This window comes from Hyperolius riggenbachi, chromosome 2 (assembly GCF_040937935.1).
Source record: "Hyperolius riggenbachi isolate aHypRig1 chromosome 2, aHypRig1.pri, whole genome shotgun sequence".
Classification (NCBI taxonomy): Eukaryota; Metazoa; Chordata; class Amphibia; order Anura; family Hyperoliidae; genus Hyperolius; species Hyperolius riggenbachi.
Genome location: NC_090647.1, coordinates 53,692,589 through 53,710,041, shown reverse-complemented (window position 1 = coordinate 53,710,041; position 17,453 = coordinate 53,692,589). Strand labels below are relative to the sequence as shown.

The window sequence follows — 17,453 nt, the reverse complement described above, 5'->3', positions numbered from 1 at the left end:
AGAAACAAAAAGGAAATATAAGTTACACAATATTATACACTGCTACAAACATGAAAGCATACCTGCAGCGAAAATAAGATGTATGATATACTGAATTGTATTTGTAGTCCGGATAATGAATACAACATTTATAGCAAAGGAAAGAGTATCTTATTTTTATTTTCAGTGATATAGTAATACTTTTTTTTTTTAAATAACATTGCATCATACTGTCACAGTTGCAGTTTTAAACTCCACTCTATCTTCTAAGCTAAAAAAACAAAGCAGAAATAATGACCCTTTGAACTTTCCTGCAGTAAAACCTTATCTCAAGCTGCCTCTCTCTTGAAAACAGGACTGTATTCGACTCAAGTTGGGTTGGAGAGCTCAGAGAGACTCTTTTGCATAGATAACAACAGAAGTTTCTTAACTCTACCTGCACTGGAAAACAATATTTGACTCTTTTCATTGATACTAATGTCCTATTTCTTAGCTGTACTACGCACACAATTCATTATATCTTAAGTTTACTTTAGTTTCACGTTTGCTTTGAAGGGAACCTAAACGGAGAAGGATATGGATTTTTCCTTTTAAAATAATACCAGTTTCCTGACTCTCTTGCTGCTCCTGTGTCTCTAATACTTTTAGCCACGGCCCCTCAACAAGCATGCAGATCAGGTGCTCTGACTGAAGTCAGACTGGATGAGCTGCATGCTTGTTTCAGGTGGGGGATTCAGCTACTACTGCAGCCTAAGGGATCAGCGGGACTGCCAATCAACTGGTATTGTTTAAAAGGAAACTTCCATATCCCTCTCAGTTTAGGTTCCCTTTAAAGAATAAGTGCACTCATAACACGAACATATTACCATAACCCCAAATTGCTCTCTGGGGTGTAATAATCAATAATGTATCATTGATCATGGTCTTGGTCTAAAGAGATCATCCTGCTTGCTAAACCTTTCCAGCAAGACTAGGGGCAGCAAAAAAACAAAAAAACTTTTAGGACGGTTTTACACTTGATTTTTGCGGGGCGATGCTCCTGCTCCAACGCAAAACTCTACGATCACATGACCCTGCGTCAGAGTGTGTCAACAGGGTCATGTGCGTAGCTCCGCCCCATTCAAGGACATACTGCTTGCTGAGTACAAAGTACTTTACTGGGACGACTCATGTCAATCTGCACATAAGGAAGGGATTTGCAAGAAAAAAAAACAACAGACGCAACTACACATCACAGATATAGGAGTCATAGGATCACAGTGACACTGGCAGAAGCAGAGTACATAGTAACAGAGCTAATGTACAGTTTACACAACATACAGGCTGTCTGGAGATTAACTGTTTGTATACAGGCGCCCAGTGGGCACTCAGCCCCCTCTGATATTGCATTGGTCAGTCAGATCAGTCTGAATCAAGGTTGTGGTCACTGACCCATTTGTACCTATTTATAAGGCACAATGTTTTCCCCATGCATTACAGTGTTCTCCCCAGAATTTTTTTTACCACTGGGTGGCATGAAAAAGTAGCAGGGTGGGTCACGATGGGGGAATGCAGGGTGAGCACAACTCTGCTTACAGCATTGGAGGAGGATGAGAAGCTGAGCCGATGACAGCCAGGTGCCCACCAAACTTAGCCGGGTGGAACGCTGCATTAAGTTATCAACCTTTTATCTGTAAGGCTGGTTTCACAGTGGGACGTTACAGGCGCACATTAGATCAGCCTGTAACGCAGCCCAGCTCACAGTAATGAAAAATCAATGGGCTGTTCACAGTACCCACGTTGCGTTACAGTGTAACGCTGGACGTTCAAAGAAAGTGCAGCATGCTGTGCATTATAGGTGGTTTTAGCTGCGTTAGACTGTTTGCACATGCTCAGTAAGGGGAGAGTCCGCTATTGTTCCTAGCCACATGGCTAATTAATATTCACTGCACTGTAGTGTTGTCCAGATCATGAACAATCTTTTTTTGTGAGTCGAATCATCCGGATCATCACAATGAACGATTCGGTTCACAGTGGATGTCTGGAAGAAACAGGAACTGCAGCTTCTGTGCACAAGCACAATCTTCCTGCTGCATCTCTCCCTTCCCCATTAGCACCCTCAATGTGCCCTCATTCTCCTGCACCTCTCACTCTGCTGCACCCCTGCTTCCCTAGTAAAATGATTCAAAGATTCGGTTCAAAGATCCGGATCTTTTCAATGATCCGATTCGAATCATCTGAATCATTGAAAAGATCCGGACTTCCCAGGATAGTACCAAGAGCCTCATAACGCGGCTCAATATGACGTTCAACTTCAACACCATCATGTGTTGCGCTAGGGGCACGTTATGCGACCTTAACGCCCCCTAAAACGCAACGTCGTGGTGTGAAAGAGGCCTGAAAATATAAAAGTAGGTAAGAAACCCTGATTGTTATTATAGAGCTATATAGTACCATCATCACATGTATGTAGCACTGTGCAATATAATTACAATACACCGGTGAACGAAATACAGGGAGTACAACATAAGCATGGCAATTAATACCAATTATTGTCCAAAAAAACAAACTAAGAAACAATGGGGGAGGGAGCCCTGCCCTAGTGAGATTCAAGTGTGGTGATAGAGCAAAGTAAAGTTAGGTTAGGATTAAAGGACACCTGAGGTGAAAATAAACAAATTAAATAAGCAACTGTATCTATCCTCCTTCTCCTAAAAAAATAACTTTATAGTTGTAATTTCTTATCAGTGAGGGTCGCACTGTAGTCTGACCCAGTCCTGACTCAGACAGGAGCTGCCACTTACATACCTGATGTTTAACTCTTTCAGGCAGAGAAAGAAAAAAAAAGGAACACAGCATAGTTATTTGTGTGCTAGGCACTGTACATTCACATGTCTATCTCATCACGTCATCTCGGGTGTCCTCTAACAATACTTTGGCCAACAGGTTACCGTTAAAGCTCAACTTGTTGATTTGAACATGACCACTCTTCACCCCTTCCCTATCATTATAATTATGGATGTACAGATATTTAGGTGGACAGAAGACTACATGGGTCATTGCAAGAGTGGGAGTGAGCAGTATATTTTCAATTGGTTAGGCAACACAGAAGAAAATCTGTTTTATATTTGCCTCCCCTCCACACACACACACACACACACACACACACACACACACCATACACACACACACACCATACACACACACACACACACACACACACACACACACACACACACACACACACACACACACACAGAGACACACACACACACACTACACACACACACACACACACACACACACACACACACACACACACACACACTACACACACACACACAGAGACACACACACAGAGACACACACACACACACACACACACACACACACACACACACACACACACACACTACACACACACACACACTACACACACACACACACACACCACTATATTACCATCTATATTTGCAAAACCCCGAATGCTGTAGTATATTACGCAGCGCTGGACAATAAATATATACAATGATACAAAGGATGACAGGCGTAACAAGGTTACACAACATAGGACAAAGCTATAAAAGGCAAACGGTACAAAATACATGATCATGCAATTTTAAGCTCGTTAGGTAGGCCCAGTAACACAAGTACGAGGCGGTGATAGGAAAAAAGCACACGATCATGTAGAATACACTAGGGTAGGGAGAACCTGCCAAAGGCTTACAATCTAAAGGGAGGGGTAGTAGATAGGGCTGCTCAAATCCAAAACCGGGAGACATCCGGATAGTTGCTATCCGGATATCTACCAGTAAACCTGTGCGGGGGGGGGGGGGGGGGGGGGGGGAGAGGTCAATTCTACCTGTCTGACGACTTCTTCGCCCATCCCTTGGCGCCTCCCATGATGCGCTCCACGCGCGTCACGTGATTACAAACACTTCCTCCTTCAACTTGGAAGGAGGAAGTGTTTGTAATCACGTGACGCGCGTGGAGCGCATCGTGGGAGGCACCGAGGGACGGACGAAGAAGACATCAGACAGGTCAGATTGCCCCCCCGCAAAGGTTTACTGGGAAATATCCGGATAGAACTATCCGGATGTCTCCCGGTTTCGGATTTGAGCAGCCCTGGTAGTGGACACACTACAGTGTTCTCCCCAGAATTTTTTTCCAGCTGGGTGGCATGAAGAAGTAGCCGGGTGGCATGAAAAAGTAGCTGGGTTGAGTGAGATGAGAATGCAGGGCAACTCTGCTTACAGCATAGGAGGAGGTGAAGAGGTGAGCCGATGACAGCCGGGTGGTCACCAAAACTAGCCGGGTGGAGCACCCGGCTAAAAAAGCCTGGGGAGAACACTGCACTAGGTAGGGCAGTAAAATAAATATTCAGTAGAGAGTTACTGTTTGGTAGGGGATGGGTGGGCCATCTAGAAAATGTGTTAAGGAGTGTTGAAGAAGGGGATAAGTCTGATGGGCGGTGGAAGGGAGTTGCAGAGAGTGGGGGCAGCTCTTGAGAAATGCAGCAGGTGTGCATGGAAGTGGGAATGGCCTTCAAACATTTCTTCTTCAGGACTCTGCAGTGTATTACTATGCATGACTCTACAGTACTACAGGGTGACTTTGAAGAAAGGAAAGAGGCAGCGTTATGGTAGAAGGAGAGTTAGGGTCGGTGTAATTTGGACAGGAGTAACATTTCTGAAGTATCAGGGTTAAAAACTCAACCGCAATCACCAGTGGCCAAATGACTTGGCTCTGGAATAATGATCATTTGCACTCCGCCATACATCGTCCTCATGGCCTCTACGGGCACGTAATATCCCACAAAGTGGCCTACTTAGCCGGAAGGCAGGATGCATACATTCCTAATCGGTATTTAAGCGAACTGATAAAGCGTTATATTCATTTGCAGCTAACCGCTCGCCAGTCCGCGACTTCGCAAGAAACATCCCATCTATCTGGAGCGCTCAAGACGGAAGACCGCCTCTACCGCTGCAATTACACTTTAAGTGATAATGATTTACACGCCAACACCGAGCCCAAGAGCTTCACAAAGCTCACTTAGTCAAAGTTACCATTGTTGGTAATGAGCGATATTTAATGGATGGAACTAGAGTTCGGTTTTTTTTCCTTCTTCCCCTAGTCTCACTTTGTTTTCTCCGTCTCTCGATACATTCTGGCCCATTCAACTGAAAAACAAACCAATTTAAAAAAACGCAATTAAGTTTCTCAATGAGCACATTTAAGGCCTGTAATGATGCTAAGTGCATTACTTAGCTACAGATGCGCACGGTGCCAAAACTCACGCTGCTACCTCTTTATGTAGAAAAGCTGGAATTTAATGAAAGTCGCAGCAATCCAAAAATCAGCGAGCAACAAGGAAAAAAAAAGCTGAGAATTACGTTCTGTAAGGATTCTCATTGAACAAGCAGCGTATTATTAATTTATCTACAATCGCAAAGAAGTTTACAATCTAATGGGTTGGACAGAAACAAACCTAACAACCTGTGGTTATACCAGCAAAACTGTGTGGAAAAGCGAGAAATGGACCCATTCACACGTAAGCGATTAGCGGGCGATTCCCGCTAATCACTAAAGGGCTAGCACTTTATAAAGCGCTAGCGCTATGTTACCCTATGGCAGTGTTCTCACTACCGTGATTGGCGCTGATCGTGGGCGTTTTGCGATTAGCGCCAATCGCAAACATGTTGCCTGCAGCATTTTTTGAGTGATTCAGAAGGGCGATACAGTGCTTATAAAGCGCTGACGGCGTTCGCTCTGCAATCGCGGAATTGTCCAGTGATTTTACTGGACTAATCGCGGTAAAATCAATTGTGCAAACCGCTAGAGAGAAGCGCTAGCATTTTGCTGTTTTCAGATGTGAAAAAATAACAGAGACAACGGGAGCCCAAACGGTGCAGTAATGAGCACAGGCGACGCAAAGGGTTTCAAAAGCTCTATTGAAACCCTTCAGCACTTTATTTGACCTGAGGAAGTGGGAAGAGACCCACCAAATGCGTTGCTTATTAAAAATTCATTATATTTATATACAGCGCAGTCACCGGTATCGGGCACCAGCAGTGATCGCCTGATGATGATACATGTGCTTGCTTGAGCAACTGTCCTAAAATGCACAAACTACCCCCAGATACTTACCGAGCCTCCAGCGATGTCTAGCGGGTTTCCGGGTTCCCCCGCGCACAGAAGCTGGAGTGTCACCTGACCCACATCGGGTCACGTGACACACCGACTTGCATGCATGGATGCTGGAAGCCGCTAGCAGCCCACTAGGTAACGCGGAAAGGCTGCTAGACATCGCTAGAGGCTCGGTAAGCATTTTAAAGGCTCCAAAAGTGCCAAAAGTCAAAGTCTTTCAGGCATGCCGGTTAGTTCCGGTGAGTTCCAGTTGCCTAAATGCCGGATAATGGGGACTTCGCTGTATATGAATTTTTTATTTCTCCTTTTTATTTGTTTTGTACACTCCTGGGCACCTCTTACCCCCTTTGTGTTATACCAGCAAGCACGTCAAAAATTTCAAGAAATCAGCACATAGATTTCCATTCTGAAATTGTGCCCATACATGGTACAATTTCTTCATTTTTTTTTCGATCAGATTTTTACTGGAAAAACAAAAATGGGATAATCGTTTGCTTTTCTTGATCGAATCAAAAAGATTCTTTTGACTGAATATCTTGTCAAACGTCAATTCACTAAGTCTGTCCACCGCATGGAAAAGTAAAATGAACGACTAGTGAGGTAAATGAATGACTTGTGAGGTAAATGAATGACTTGTGAGGTAAATACTTTAATACATGCGATTCACAAAGATTAGAGCATGTGGTAAAGCAAGTGAGGTATTCTGCATGCATTGCGGCGGTCGGGAACCCGCGACGCTGCCGCAGCCACTTCATACTTTTGCAGTTGCGGGTCTGTTTGCAGAAGATGGAGACGCCCATACAGACTGAGGGGCTAGGAAGCAGCCTCCATAGGTAGGTAAAGACTGTTTTATCCCTTTAACGGCCCACACTATTTATGAACCTACCTTGTGGGAAGGTTAGTGTTATACATTTTGTCAAGTAGGTGCTCAGATCCCTTTACAGGTGTCGTGCATCGGGACCCCATCCCCTTGAGTGACATCACTGGGCCGACCAGTACAGACACGTGTCAGCTATGTAGCTGACAACACGTTCTGTTGCTATGGGAGGGCGGAGGGACGATGGAGCGGTGTGCACAACGCCACGCGGCGGGTGGAGAAGCGACATGAACAGTGAAGTTGGCCGTCATTCTAGTGAGTTGATGCGCCGGGCGGATCACTTGCGGGTTGGGGGCTGCCGTACACAAGCTTGATTTTCAGCTGAGGCAGTCGTTATTACTGTCACTCCCTCTGCCCAGGGCTGTGGAGCCAGGTTCGAGGAGTTGGATCAATTTTTAGGGTACCTGGAGTCAGAGTCAGTTATTTCATAAACTAAGGAGTCGGAGTTAGATGATTTTTTTACCAACACCACAGCCCTGGTGAGTATTAGACTGAGGAGGAGGCGCACATTTGAGTACCTGGAGCCGGAGGTTTCATAAACTGAAGAGTTGGATTTTTTTTACTGACTCCACAGCCCTGCCTCTACTGGTAGAACAAACTATACATAGATACATTTTTTAAAACATTAGGATATCGATTAAACTATCTACATTTAACTGATCTCTTTCATGTGTTTACATTACAATAATACAATAACAATAACCTTTCTATAGCGCTTTTCTCCCATAGGACTCAAAGCGCTTAGGCTCTCTCAGATTCAGTAATTGGTAGTAGGATGAAGTAGTCACACAACAAAAGTTATATTTCTGCAAATGCCAAACTGAACAGGTGGGTTTTCAGTCTGGATTTAAACACGTCCGGGATGGAGCTGTCCTGATCTGTTAAGGTAAGGAGTTCCAAAACGTAGGGGCAGCATGACAGAAGGCTCTGGGATCAAAAGTTTCCACGTGGATTCTGGGTATGACTAGATTATTAGAACCTGTGGATCTGAGAATGTGGGGATTGCTACGCAGCTGCAACATTTCTTTCATGTATCCAGGGCCCAGATTATTCAGTGACAGCATCCAAAAGAGAACAGACTCACTTAGTACTCAGGAAGCCTCTTAAAAAGCCAGACTCTGATGTGTGCTGCCACTACTGTCTCTTCAACAAAGCGGAATATAGGTCAAGTGACGGTGACAACAGACTTTCCACTAAAATGTTGGAGATAAGAGCTCTCAAGCCTGAGAAATGAAAACAAGAATGTGCTTAAGTGTTCTGTTATATGTGAAAATAAATTCAGTCCCAGATAACAAGAAAATCCCAGATTGCTTTAAGTGTCAGTATTTTTTTCTGTCCTCTCCACCCTTTACAGAAGAACCCTCCAATTCCACAAGCCTTGCACACTGGGAGCCCCGGCTGCAAACTATCCATCCTGATCAATGGGAGGAGCCAGCAATGTGGCAACAGCTATAGTTGCTATAGCGACTGCTATGGGGTCCTTCAGAAGAGGGCCTAGGTGATTATTTTTTAGATTAGTGCGTGGGTAAATAGAATTAGACAATATTGCGGTCTATAGTTATTTGCAGCTCTGTTTAGCCATGTTCTTTACTTGTGTAAAAGCTGCATTTCATATGTGAGGTAAAGTTTGTCGCATTTCATATGCAAGGGTGTTCAGTTATTCAACATGGTCTATTAGTTGGCATGGGGTTGCAACCTTCACCTGGGTCACATCCAAGGCAAAGGCATCCAAGGGCAATGAAGTAAGTACAAAAATCATCCAACTCCGACGCCTGACTTCAACTGCAGGTACCCAAAATTGCTCTGACTCCACAACCCTGATCAAATCACAGAATAGAGGAAGCTTAATGAAAATTCAGTCTCAACAAACAATAAAAGCATAACAAATAATGTAAACCTTCCCTTGTCTAACCACCACATCATAAAAAAAACAAAAAACCTTTGCCTGGACTTTAACTAAAAGTCAACTAAATTTGAAATCCCATTCAGTCCTATTCTGCCAAACTCTTCAACGTCAGGCTGAGAAAGAAAATGAAGACATTGTATGATATTTCGGACACCTCTGCAAAGTCTTTCCTCAGACCGCAAGAGCTGCAGATATCCCACGTTCTATTCACATCGATCTATGGGGGGCGGCCGCCATGAGGAAAAAAAAGAAGAGAAGGAGGGGTGGGGGGGATTCGAGTGCAACACGAGGATAAGCAGAGCCGAGCTGTGACATACGAGAAACGGGAGACAGGAAAATATGATCTGCGCTGAGGTCTCAACTCATTGTAGATGAGATTGTGCTGCAAACTGAGAGCTAATAGCTTTCCCAACAAGAGAAAAGGGGGGAAGACAATGCAGCGAATGTATCAGAGATCTGCCCGTTAAGCTGGAAGTAATCAGGGCATGCAGGCTAGTCAGCATTATGAAGGCGTAATTCTAGAGCGCCCCAAGGAGCCCCGGCCGCCATTCACTGCTGGCTTCTGAATCCTCTCCTCGCCTTCCTACCAGGTGCTGCTGGGAACACTTCCACAGCTAACGCCAGGCCAAGATTCATCAGCAAAGTGTTCCCAGCGTGAGAGCGTGCCTTTATCTGCTACCGTCCCCCGAGAGGCCGTCCGGGACATTACACTCCCCGTCTCTAATATCACCAGAGAGGGAAGGGAATTACAGTGGCTGGTGAAGATTTAAAGGGAATCTGAAGTGAAAATAAACTTATGAGATAATGAATTGTATGTGTAGTGCAGCTAGAAATTAGAGCATTAGTAGCAAAGATACGAGTCTCATATTGTTTCCAGTACAGGGAGAGTTAAGAAACTTTAGTTGTTATCTATGCAAAAGAGCTTCTCTGAGCTGGGAACAAATTCTCAGTGGGCAATATTACAGTTTAACCAGTTTACCACCAAGGGGCTTTTACCCTAAAGGACCAGAGCAATTTTCACCTGTCAGTGTGCCTCCCTTTCATTCCCTAATAACTTTATTACTACTTATCACAACAAAATGATTATATACCTCTTTTTTTTGCCACCAATTAGGCTTTCTGTGGGTGGTGCATTTTGCTAAGAATTTGTTTATTCTAAATGCGTTTTAATGGGAAAAATAAGAGAATAATGGAAAAAAAAATCATTATTTCTCAGGTTTCGGCCATTATAGTTTTAAAATTAAACATTCTCCTGTGGATAAAACCAACACATTTTATTTGCCTAGTTGTCCCGATTATTACACCATTTCAATTATGTCCCTATCACAATGTATGGCGACAATATATTATTTGGAAATATAGGTGTTATTTTTGTTAGTCCGGTCCATAATTACAAGCCCCTATGTAGTAAAGTAAAAGTAATTTTTCCTCATAAAATATAGATTAAAAAAGCTGAGTCCCTAAGGCAACTATTTATGTAATTTTTTTCACACTGATTTATTTTTTTTTTTTTTGGGGGGGGGGGGGGGGGGGGGAGACTAGAAAGTGTAAGTTATTAATTTTATTTTTAATAGTATGTGTAAGTATTTGTCTGTATGTGTAATGTTACTTTTTGGCCACTAGATAGCGCTAGTGAACACTCCAGTTTTATAGGAAGTGTTCACTTTTCTTTTTTTTTTTTTTTACATTTTACTACACTGTGACTGTTTCCTGTTTTATGAATGGACGTGGCCGCTGACCGCGGTTACATCCATTCATTCCAGGCATTGCGATTGGGTAGAGGACCACTCGGTCCTCTACCCCAATCACATAACACAGAGTTCTGATGCGTAACAGCGCGGGGGGCGCACACGTGCAGAGCGGCGGCGGGAATGAGCGACTTATTAAAACGTCCTGTTGCCGTTAACAGGCTCAACCAGGATGTTTTAATAATTTACATTGTCATTAGCTGGTTAACAGTGTGCTGACCAGAAAGCTGTTATGGAGTAATGGCCATATTCAAAATGGAGGATGGAGAATTCCATCTATCACAGAGGACAAACAGGATGTAGGAGAGGTTGATGGGTAGACTACACAGGAGGTAAGTATGACGAGTGTGTTTATTTTGACATTTTATTTTCTGTTCAGGTTTACTTTAAAGGGTTACTTTAGCAACAAAAAAAAACAAGCAGTTATAATCTGACAGGTTTTGGACTAGTACATTCCTCATGGGGGGTTCTCAGTATTTATTTTATTCTTTTCAAAAGCATTCCCTGAACAGCAGTTCTAACTGCCAAAATAGTGCACAAGCAAGTAGTAGGGAGGCTGGCTGGTATCTTACTATTTTGCCAGTTAGCAACTGCCGTCCAGGAAATGTTTTGAAAACAATGAAAACCCAGATAATCCCCCATGATGAGATTAACTAGTCTAAAACCTGTCAGATCTGTTTACTTTTGTCGCTGTAGTGGCCCTTTAACAATAAATGCAGTTAGGGGGAAAAAAAACCTCCCTGAATAATGTGTCCTGTCTTTGTAGATGATCCGCACACTAAAACGGCTGCTATTACACTGATATTACAGGTAGTGCTTCTTATAATTATATACAATTGAACAATTTAAAGGGATTCGCCAGTAAGAATCGTTTTTCTGGTGTATTGCATTCCATTTGTGCTTGAATTGCAATAATTTGTGTCCCACATGCTGATTTATATATCCGGCCTGCAGAGATGGAATTTGTAGAATCGAGAATCTCATCACTGGTGGCTGAAATCATCCGTTTTCTGTGAACCCTAAAGTTGTAATTTTTCTAATTCAGTCGTCTTTGCTGTGGCTGTGTGCTGAGAACGTTCCATGCATACAGCTGTGTTCCGTTGACACAGCTATGCCCATAGATAAAAGGGTGGGGTAGAGGCGCCCAAAATATATGGGTGTTAAACAGAATGTGTAAATGAGAGGTAATCGCTTACCTCTTCACAAGATACAGACACTAGTTCAACTGGAAAAAAAGATTTCTTAATAAAATTGACAATGCGTTTCGCAGGTCATGGATCGCTTCCTTAGGTCAAAATGCCTTAGCAGCATAAGGAGTAAAGTATAGGTGTCTCTATAGTGTGACGTCGCATGTTCCTGTGGGTAGAAAGATGGATTGGGGAACGCCCTTTCATCTGGTTGGGTCGCCGAGTGTTCCCTGATCTATCTTCCAGTGGGTAAATGCCTTAACAAAGAAATATTTTTCTTTAAAGGTTATTATGCTGTTGCTTATCTTTTACAGCTCTAGAGAGGAAGTTCTGAGTTCAGGTCTGCTAGGGTTTAACCTTCTTAGCAGTAACCCCGAGCTGAGCTCGGGGTAACCTGCCGCAGAGAATATCTCAGCCCCTGGTGAGGCGATTCGCCCCATCTGAAGCATTTTGCTAGCCACACGTACAGCTTGATCGCCACCGCTGCGCGGCGATCGCCCGCACACAGCGACAATCTCCCGCACGCAGTGGCGGAAGAAGGCCCCCTCCACCCCCCACCCGCCAGAGCCCTGCGCTGCACGGACCAATGACTTCCGGGCAGCGCTAAGGGCTGGATCGGAGGCGTCTGACGTCAGGACGTCGGCTGACGTCCATGACGTCATTCCGATCGTCTCCATGGCGACAGGAATAGCCAAACAGGGGAACGCGTTATATACGCTTTCCCGTTTGCAATTGATGCCGGCGACGATCGCACTAGAGGGACACATGCGCCCTCTAGTGTTGTTTCATGTAGCTACCACTCTGGTAGCTTTACATGAAACAAAAAAAAAAGTAGTGTTAATTTGTCAGTGAATAGGTACCTCATATACTAGCGTATAAGCTTAATTTGTTGGCACAAAAAAAGTGATATGTGGCTCAGTTGAGCAGGAAGGATGGTGGAGCAGGTTTTGTTACTGGCAGAGGAGCATAAGAATCATGCAATAGTGATCCTGCTCTTGTCAGCTGGCTCCGTGCGGTGTCCGTGTCCCCCATCCCCTGCAACATGGTGTGCAGAATGTGCTGCTAAAGACTACCTGTGTCCCCTAGCTTGTGGAGCGGAGCGTGCAAGCAATGTCTCAGCAGTGCAATGATCAGGGATTCTTCCTATGTGGCAATTGATGTGGCTTATATATATGACACCATCTAGTGGCATATTAACCACTTGAGGACCATGGGCTTAAACCCCCATAAAGGTGCGTACACACGCACTACCGTAATGAACGATGGGTCCATTGGACCCTCCCGCTGGGCGGGCGTTCCAGAGACAGTAGTGCGTGTGTACAGTCTGTCAGGCAGACTGATAAGGCTGTTTCAGAACGATCCGCTCAGCGTATCGTTCAGAAAGAGCCTTATCAGTCCGCCAACAGCGCGTACACACGTGCTACTGTCGGGCTGAACTTCCGCCCAGCGGGAGGGTCCGCTTTAAGGCTTCGCTGCAGGGCCGCACAACTCAGCACACGAGTGATTCACCCCCCCCTTCCTTTTCTCCTCACCAACAGAGCTCTCTGTTGGTGGGGGTCTGATCATTCCCCCAATTTTCTTTAAATTTTTTTTTTAGTAAATATGTATTTTTATTTTTTTCTAGTAAATGTCTCTATTTTCTTTTTTTCTCCCTCCCTCCCCCCGCCAGCCAATCAGCGCGATCGACTGTCATAGGCTTCAGCAGCTATAAAAGACAGCGGTTTTGACGTCTAACAACTTCCTAGTGGCAATCGCCGCCGGGAGACAGATGGCGTGTGATCTCCTTCAAATCCCCACCCCATGACTTGATACCAGTTGGTGTTAGGCAGTCTTGGGGCTGCAATCTTGGTCATGCCCATTGGCGTTAGGCAGGGTTCAGGTAGTTAAGACACAGCTGTATCATTCTTGGGGCACATCTGGCTATGGGGAGGGGGGCTGACTTGTACTGGGTGCACATCTGGGTACTGTGGAGGGAGTTATACTGGGGATGGGGGCTTATAAGCGAGTCAATTCATTTTTCTTGGATTCTGAGAGAAAAGTGGGTACCTCGGCTTATACGCGGGTCGGCTTGTATATGAGTATATACAGTAAGTGATCTGCAGCAAGTGGCTTTTCATTGCTAGCATGGCTAATACTCCCGAGGACAGTGGAAACTTAGTTAAGAACAGTTCTTAACAGATGGTTACTGAATTCTCCATTAACGTTTCCATCATCCATACTGTTTACGTTTCTTCCTGTGTATACTCTGCCAGGATTGGTGGATTCATTGGTGAAGTTCCAGATAGTTATATACAAATATTTTTATCTACATAGAGAAGTAGATGTTTACACAGATTTCTGCATAGACGTCGCTCTGTGGAATGGAGGAATACTGAAAACACATGATAAAGATGGAATGTTCCAGTTCAAAAACAAAAGGTAGAGTACAGCTCACCAGATAAGGGATTGTGTTGACCAATCGCTGGTGGGCTGACACAGTTACTGCAGTACATGTAACTAGTCTTTGTTTACAAACAGACATGTTTAGACATCCAATTTTCATGCAAAGGTGGCTATTTAGCCAGCACTAAGATTTCTAGTTTTTGATCTGAGATTTTTCTAAAAGTTGATAGTGAATCAGGTGACCGTGATCAATGTACTATATCTTGCTCCACAGGATTTCGATCAGATTTAGGTGCTTGATGAAGAGCGACACCATGCAATAGTCAGTGCCCCCTCCCCTCGTTCACACCCAGAGCACTTTTTAGCAGCGTTTAGACCTTTGCTGATCAGCAGCGATCTTGTGTGAGGGGGGGGGGGGGTGAGGCTTTAATGTTGTCTGTATAGCTCCCAACTGTCCCTCTTTTGAAACTAAATCCCTCTGTCCCTCTTTCTTCCTCATGTGTCCCTATTTCAGAACTGATGTACAGATCTATGTAAATATGTGTATTTTTCTACATCCAAATTGAAGGACAGGCAGGTCCTTTAATTTAAAATAATTAATGGGTTGTGTGGTACGGATAATTACTAGAACATTAGTAGCAAGGAAAATATTCTCATATTTTTATTTTCAGTTATATAGTGTTTTTTATAACATTGCATCATTCGCTAATATTTGCAGTTTACACGCTACTCAGCATTCTAAATGATTTTAAAGAGCAGGCTAGTGAACTTTTGAACTGTCCTCTGCAGAAGAAAAAAAACAATACAGTGCCAGACACTTGAGAAAATAAGCTTCAGAAGACAGAGCTCTCTGCGACTTAGAAAGTCGTGGAACTCAATGGCTCTTTTGCATAGATAACAACTGAAGTTTCTTAACTCTTCCTGTACGGGAAACAATATTAGACTTATGTCTCTGCTCCAAATGCTTTATTTCTTAGCTGTACTACACATACAAATCATTATATCATCATTTTTTTTCTGTGGGGGGGGCATCCAAATCGAAGGACAGGCGAGTATAAGGACCCCACACTGCAAATGATGGCATGTGTAGTTTTATAGATTTACTGTCAGTTCAGGTGTCCTTTAAGATCATAAGAAGGAAAGCTCTGATTAGCTGGCGTAAACAATGCACTTTGCTCTAAATACACAAAATCAAGAACGCAATCCTTTAAAGGGACTCCGAGCAGTGCAGAAACTATGAAAAGATGCATATCATTTTAAAGCTCTCTTTCTCCTCTTTCCAATGATATATAAACCACCACCCTACGCCTTTTAGTTTTCGCTATTTTCGCGATTGAAATTGCCGCGGCCGCAATTTCAATCGCGAAAATAAAGAAAACTAAAAGGCGTAGAGTGACGATTTAGGTGTCGCCAGAAAGAGGAGAAAGAGAGCTTTAAAATGATATCCATCTTCCCATAGTTACTTGTATTACACAGGACGACACTTTCCCCAGTGTCAGCAGCTCCATTCAGCAGAAAAAGTCGGCCTGTGTAACACAATGTAACTATGGAAAGATGGATATCATTTTAAAGCTCTCTTTCTCCTCTTTCTGGCGACACCTAAATCGTTGCCCTACGCCTTTTAGTTTTCTTTATTTTTCGCGATTGAAATCACGGCCGCGGCAATTTCAATCGCGAAAATAGCGAAAACTAAAAGGTGTAGGGTGGTGGTTTATATATCATTGGAAAGAGGAGAAAGAGAGCTTTAAAATGATATGCATCTTTCCATAGTTTCTGCACTGCTCGGAGTCCCTTTAAGCAAATTCAAACTCCTAACACAAATGTGAGATCAATTAACCAAGAAAGAAGAGGGGGAAAGCATCTCTCGTTATAAATCTAGCCGTACCCAGAACAGCTGTGAAATGAATTACTGAGCGATGGATCCGAACACTTAACATAACCTCATCTCATCTGTTAATGCTTTTAGCCTGAAAGCCTGCTATTGTGGGAAGGTTCCCCGACTGAAGTCTGTGCCTGGGATGACATTGTCGGTATATACTCTAACAAACATTTAACGATATATCCATGGCCAAGAATATGTTGTGCAGACACCGCAGTGACCCGCTACATGAGACTGCTGAACCCGAAAGATGATTTAAAGAAAAACTCCGGCTCGTGTTGTTCAAACATCAGAAACTGCTGGAGTAAACAGAACGTACTCCAAATTCCGAAGGAAGGGAAGGAGTTCAGTGTGGCGCGATTGGTTTAGGGCTCCAAAAGTCAGCTGTTATAAGACCAGTATTGGTGCTGAGGGAATTTAGTGGCTGCAAACGAGATTTAAGCTCTGTACACATGCCAGATGAAAGTTGGCCAAGGCGGCCGATAATGATCTTCTCCGAGAATCAAGTGTGCAAACAGCATCTTGAGACAACTCATGACCACTCGGTCAGCGATCTCTTCTGGTGGATCACTTTGGCCAAGTGACAGACCAAGAGTGGTGTTGTCTCCACCCCGCCCGTCAAGTGATATCACTCTCGCTCCGCCCACCCTGCATAGAAATGAAGAGCTTGCTTGCTTGCAATGCATCTGCACAGACTTAGCCCTACAATATCCCCAGAGCGACCAGCTTACTTAATCACACTGCACACTTGCGATTATTGTCACCCATCGGGGTTCGGGAACCGATGCTGTAAAGATACATCACTAGCTTTCAGGCTAACAATGCGTTCTTTAGCTAGGGGGTGGGGGTGGAAGGACGGGATGTAGACGATCGGTGCATGACGTAGTGGCTTCCCAGAGGTGGGAGGAACAAAGATAACACTGCGATCGCACATACACAGTGGGGGGTTGTTAAGGCTCCAACATGTTGGATCTCTAAGCGACATTGGCCCTGCATACATTAGAATGGCAAACAATCATCGGCAAAAGCAGTTATTAGGGCCCATTTACACTAGAAATCGCTAAACGCAAACGCTGAGCGATTTTCTGGCGTTTTCCAGTGTTTTTTCCTAGAGATTTTCCAGTGATTTTTCACTGTATAAAAGCAGTTATTTCAGCGATCATCTTACGATTTCTAGTTTTGTGGTTCAACTGTAAGGTTCGATGAGTAAAATCACTGGAAAAACGATGTTGAGTGTGAACAGGCCAGCGATCTCACAGTGATTTCCTTTTACCGTTGAAACGCTAATCGCTCAGAAAATGCTGCATGCAACGCGTTTGCATTTCAGCAAATCGCTTGGATGAGAATGCTTCCATATACTTTTCATTGT

General features: G+C 43.9%; 1 protein-coding gene across 9 annotated transcripts in view; it reads right to left on the bottom strand.

Annotated features, from left to right (window-relative positions):
• FAT3 (FAT atypical cadherin 3) overlaps nt 1–17,453 on the bottom strand; it is an 863,405-nt gene that overhangs the window by 551,859 nt on the left and 294,093 nt on the right. The gene's annotated exons all lie outside the window — the stretch shown is intronic.